At 39.3% G+C, this 5866-nt stretch overlaps 1 long non-coding RNA gene across 1 annotated transcript in view; it reads left to right on the forward strand.

Moving 5' to 3' along the window:
• Window positions 1-3639: 3639 nt before the first annotated feature.
• Window positions 3640-5866, forward strand: part of LOC120800236 — a 10495-nt gene continuing 8268 nt past the window's right edge. Inside the window, exon 1 of the long non-coding RNA XR_005708959.1 lies at window positions 3640-3869. This is a non-coding gene — a long non-coding RNA (uncharacterized LOC120800236). The remainder of the gene's footprint in view (window positions 3870-5866) is intronic.

The following is a 5866-nucleotide window of genomic DNA, read 5'->3' on the forward strand; positions in this document are numbered from 1 at the left end:
CGTGTTTGAAAACCCGTGTTTCGTTTTCTACCTCGTCTGACAATAGTTTCTGTGGAGCCTTAAGTGGGGTCGGTGGGCAGGAGAGAGCGAGAGCGAGCAGCAGAGGGAGACTTCAATCACATGAAAATAGAAAGATAGATGACTGCATGCTTCTGCCTCGGAATCTGGAGCCCTCCCATTAAATGGAAAAAAAAAAAAAAAACAAAAAAAAAAAACCTGATTCAGTTTCTTCCTGAGAATGGATTGTGAAATCAGCACAACCACCCAGATATGGACCCTAGTGATCAGAGCTGAAACCAGTGATTACTGCCAGTTTAGTCGGTTTGCAACATGCATTCTCAAAATATCAGAAAACACTAAAAGTGCTTTCAGTGCCCAAATTTATTCAAAGTGCTTTTTTTCTCAGACCAACAGCCTAAACCCCAAAGATATTCAGTTTACTATTAGGCTATAGAAGATGAAAAATGGAAAATGTTCACATTTTAGACAGTGGAATCAGTAAATCTTTGCATTTTTACTACGAAAAAGAGACTAATCTATTATAAAAGTTGTTATTGATTCAATCCGTCAGTAGACTAGTTGATTAATAAGTTAATTAATGAGTGCCTGAGTTTTAAAGCATTTGGTGACACTCCTAGGACTCCGAATATGTTCATAAATGTACAATGTATAGTTTAAAAAGACCTGTAAGAAATCCAGAACGTGGGAATCAGGTTTCTGATGAATGCACTTGAAAAGAGGTCCCATAACTGAGGCTAAATTGATTTTAAAAATGACTATAACTAAAGAGGGAACCGAGTGGCCGGGTGCCTGAGCGCCACTGTGACAAAATCTTGATGATGACAGAGCGATTCAAAAGTAGTTCTGTGTCTATGTCTCTTTGTTGCTTACTCATGTTAGGCACGTGAAGTGAGAAAAGAGTATCCCTGGTTGTGCACCTAAGTCTGAAACAGCAACGGAGTGTGCACAGAATCTTGTCTGGCTGCCCGTGTGTGGGACAGGCTCAGACTGAATGACAGACTCAGATAGGTCAGGCGATATACTATCTCCTGCCTTGGGGCTTAGTGTCACAGCTCTCTTTTATGTGGCCATTGTGACAGTCATCATCTGTGCCTCCTAGACTAAAAGAGACAGGGATGGAGGGGGACAGGGCATACTGGGCTGCTGCTGGTTATATAGGCCATTATATTTGTCAGAGTAAGTGAGGACTGGTAGCCCTCTCTTTGAAAATAGCTTCAGGCCCAGTTGTCCTTCTTGGGTTTTCATGTGTGGCTTGAGGGGCTTGATGTTTATTAGACGATTCAGTGAATGGGACACTGCTTTCATATCCCCAAACCTGACCATCTTAATCTGCTTTCTGCTGTCAAAACAATGACTCTTTCTTGTATTTTGCATGTCTTTGACTTGTTTTGGCTTTCTCAGATATCCCTGGATAGTGGACACAGAGGCTGCCTTAATATGAATGGGACTACTGTTCTGAACACAGCAGCTTCTTTATTTTGAAAATTAGCCAGGAATTAAAAGAGTAGGATTCATGTGGGACTGCAGCAAATGCTGAACCTTCCACTCGTCTTATTGGCTTCAGCACTGAATTAATATTCACCTTTTGATATTGTAGACTCGTTGTCCGTTTTTTGTTGAAGGGTACTTTTTGTTTTGAAGCTGTTCTGTGTCACTGGTAATAAGTTAGAGGCTGCTTGCTTACACTCATTGAGCTCACATGCAGAAGATTCTCCATATGTTCTTCCTTTCTGTCTCTGTAATATAACACAGCATAAATATGCTTACAAAGTCAGATATGTGTCCAGAAGAATTCTCTGGATATCCTGTGGGCAGGAGTCAAAAAGACATCTGCACTGGTGTCTGGCAGACTTGGCTTCAGTCTTGCCCTGTAACCTCCCAGCAAACAAACCATGAATCTCACTGTATGGCCGAGTCTGTCTTTCATTCCAAAGGCAGGACAGACTGATATGATGTCCCTGCTTTACAGTACTCGCTTGTTTTGCTCTCTCTAGTCCTCTTCCTCGCTCCCCACAGGAAATGGCCCCATTGTCCTTGGGAGAGGAAGTGGCCTGGAGCAGACCACTAGCTCAGTGAACTGATGGAGACTGCGGTAAATTATTAATCATCACCTACAAATGGAAGACATGCACAGACTGTAGTGTTGGCTGTCCACTGAGCATTATTTTTGGAACAATGGACAGTAGAGCAGTAGCTGACCACCTGTACCAGGAGAGGGATACTCTGTACTTTGAGTATTAAAACATTTTTTTGAGGCTGTGGCATTTACTATAGATGTGAGACTTAGGTAAGTGTAAAAATGAAGCAAGAACATATAATAGAACTAAAGGTCTTGGTTTTAATTTATCCAGATTCAGTCCAAAAATCACAGCATTTACTGAACCTATAAAATCTAAACTTTTCATTTTTGACCTTAGAAACAGCAGTTTACAAAATAATCTCCACTCGAGGTTCACGTACTCGCTTGTCCTGGAGCTTTTGACCAGAACAAGACTTTGTTTTGTCAACTGCTCTTTAGAGAAGCATTTACTCCAGTAGTATATAAAGCTTTGGTAAGACAAATCTTCCAGGTTCAGTGTAAATAAGTACTTTTGTATCGACAGTCAGAATCCCTGATTTTTATGAAGATATCCACAAAAGTTAAAAGAGACCTTTTGAACCAGATGAAAAACCATAGTAAAATCATTCAGTTCATTCAGACCTGTACCACTAGAGGTAGACAGAGACTTACACAAGCAGTTTGCACTCAGCAAGACAAGAGGCATCTGTTCTGGTCACATCAGATGTGTGTGTGTGTGTGTGTGTGTGTGTGTGTGTGTGTGTGTGTGTGTGTGTGTGTGTGTGTGTGTGTGTGTGTGTGTGTGTGTGTGTGTGTGTGTTTTTATGTTTGAGGGTGCAAAGTATGTCTATGCACATTCTCAGGTCGGTTTGGTGCATGGCTCTCGGGATTAAAATAGCTGAACATATGCTCCAGTCACATATGGATGTCCTTAATAGTTTGGTAAGATCCAGATAAAGTAAGAGAGGCAGCTAAAAAAAAAACTACCAATGTTATTGTAATGGCATACATAACAATCAGACAGAATTCAAGCTTGTAGAGGTCTCCGTTCCTAATGGAAGGGGGTCTGGTTAAGGTGGGTGATTTCTGTGAGATCTATTGCATCTGCTAAATGATAGCTAATATTTGTTTATTTATTAGCAGATTATAAATCAGATTATAGTCTTTAAGGATTTAGGGATGAAAGTTTGTCATCTGTCCTATACTCTGTACAGGCTCGATCTATATGATCTGTGTCAGATAGGTCAAACAAAAATATCCACAGGCTGTGGTGTGATTTCTCTGTCTTAAAATACTTTGCATGTGAGCAGCTGCTGGTATAGAGCCTTGCTCAGTTTCCACATGAGGGTCTATTGCCATCACATAAATATTTAATACAGAAGAATGATATGTAGTAGGGCAAGTTGTAGAGCCAGGATACCCCTGCCGGTTTGCGTGGAAACCTGAAAACCCAAAGTTTTATGTGGACGTATTAGCATAGCATAGTCAGTCTCAGAGGTTCAGGTTTCTGCGTTTAGAACATAAACAAACAAAAAAAATATCTATCATAAATGGTCTACTTTTTTTAAATGTATAAACTCTACTGCTGTTCTTTGAAGTTAAATAAAATTAAATAAAATTAAATTGAAAAAAATTCGTCGCAGAACTACATGTCCCACGATGCCTCGCTTTCAAGCTGACCAAATGGAATACAGACCAGACCAGCCGTTGTGACAGCTGAGCTTCAAGTTTGCTGAGGGAGACTTGAGCGCCCACTACGACATTAAACAAACACGAGTGAAATAAACATGTAAGTTTAACCTCTTCCCCTTTCTTTACCTCTTATTGTCATTTCATGGATAGCTCGGTTGTACACCTGTCGCTTTGGTGTTTGTTTCTTAAACCGTCCGAACTTGGTGAGGCGAAATTTCTACGACGCCGCAGGGTGGGATTCCTCAGTGGGTGGAAGTGTTGATGATACGATTCGAGTCGTCCTGTTTTTAACATCTTCCAAACACTAATCTTTTGACTGACAACTTCAATTCAGTCACAACGTCGGCGACATTTTAGTCAGCCGTGAATGAAGCAGTTCCTACTATTAAAAAAAAAAAAAAAAAGGTGTCGTTTTAGATATATCTAGCTAGCAAGCTTGACCTTTCCGGGTATGGTTTTGCTAATTATGTTGCTGACTTATTGTGAAAGTCAGGATTAATGAACAGCAGTGTAAGGTCGTGACAGTATGAGTTTTAAACAATGTTTCTGTTACTCTACAGCAGTATGTTAAACACGTCCACCTTTTCAGGAACAATTAAATCCTGTCAGAGCAAAAATGTCGCCTTTCATCTACAGACCCTCCTCTGTCAAATCACTTGTGACTCCCATACTTGAGGTTAAGAAAAGTGAACTCCTTGGCTTTAATCCTGCAGGCGGTGGTCTGGCAGTAACAATAGCTCGTGTATACTTGCATTTATACTGTAGAGTCAGACAGCAGAGCCTGACAGTAGGTCCACCGTCTGTACACACACAAACCGGTGGGATATGAATGGGACCGTTGTGTCTAAACTGCGCATTATTCACTGTGTATTCAACACGGTTGGTTGAGGTTTAAAGTACTGACATCACAGAGGCAGAATGGAAAACACCGCTAACCTAAATACCAACTATAAATTGAGTCTAGGAATGGAATATTGTGTGAAGTAAGAAGCACAAGATTATCCTTCGTGTAGAGACTAGGGGAAAGAATAATCAATCTGACACAATCTGTCGTTTTTTCTTTGGCTCTCCACTTTAAAAAAAAAAAAAAAAAAAAAAAATTGAATTTTTTTTTTTGATATTTAAGATTTGATGAGTTTGGCCTCTTTTTTTTAAATAAATCTTTTTTAATTATCCTAAAAAAAAAAAAAAAAGTATGATTTTGGTACTGGCAGTGAAACACTGGTTTCATATGGCCACTATAGGTAAATTTCAACTGCAACATTTGACAAACTATTTCAACAGACAGCTGCTTAATGTTAAATGAATAAAAACAATCTCCGATAGTCCTATTAATTAATAATGGGCACAGAAACAGTCTTGAGTAAACAAAAAAAAAAAAGGAGTTTTAAACATGATTTCTCCCCCCCCTATTTCTCCTGATGATATAAACCAAAAATGGATGGCATCTGATGAGAGAACATAGGGGGTGGGGGGCAGGTGGAGACAAATGTACTTTTATTTAACAACATTTAAGACCATCTAATACTGGTAGAGCACAAAATGTAATACCGAATTGAAATAATACTGACTTGAATTCATTTTAGTTTTTGACGTGTACTTTTTTGACGTTTACTCTTTCCTCAAAGTGCTCAGGATTGTAATCATTGGAGCAAAGCCCAGACTCTTCTGATCATGTAACTGGGTTTATTTGTCTTTTTATTATTTTGAGAGAAAGTATTCTGATTAGAAATAACCTTTGGCAGCAACACACTCTTACCGACATTGTTATTGGTATTTCTGAGTAATTTTAACTGTCTGATCTCCCATGGTGCAGTATGTTTGCACTGAAAAATAATTTTCTGTTCTTTTCAATCAGTAAATGAGTTTGTGGAGTGTAGGAGTTGTTCCTTAACGAACAGATTCAGCTAAGAGAGTTCAGCAAAGTTGAGGAATTTCAAGCTCCTTACTTTTTGGACAACCTCTTGTGTGATGTACGTAATTGAATATTTTAGCAGTTTCTTATGATATCATGGCTGTATCAGGTCTCATGTTAGATGACAGCGGAGGTGGCAAACTTGCTTCTATTTTAGAGCAAGTGGAAGATCAGTAAGA

Source organism: Xiphias gladius, chromosome 15 (assembly GCF_016859285.1).
Source record: "Xiphias gladius isolate SHS-SW01 ecotype Sanya breed wild chromosome 15, ASM1685928v1, whole genome shotgun sequence".
NCBI classification, from domain to species: domain Eukaryota; kingdom Metazoa; phylum Chordata; class Actinopteri; order Istiophoriformes; family Xiphiidae; genus Xiphias; species Xiphias gladius.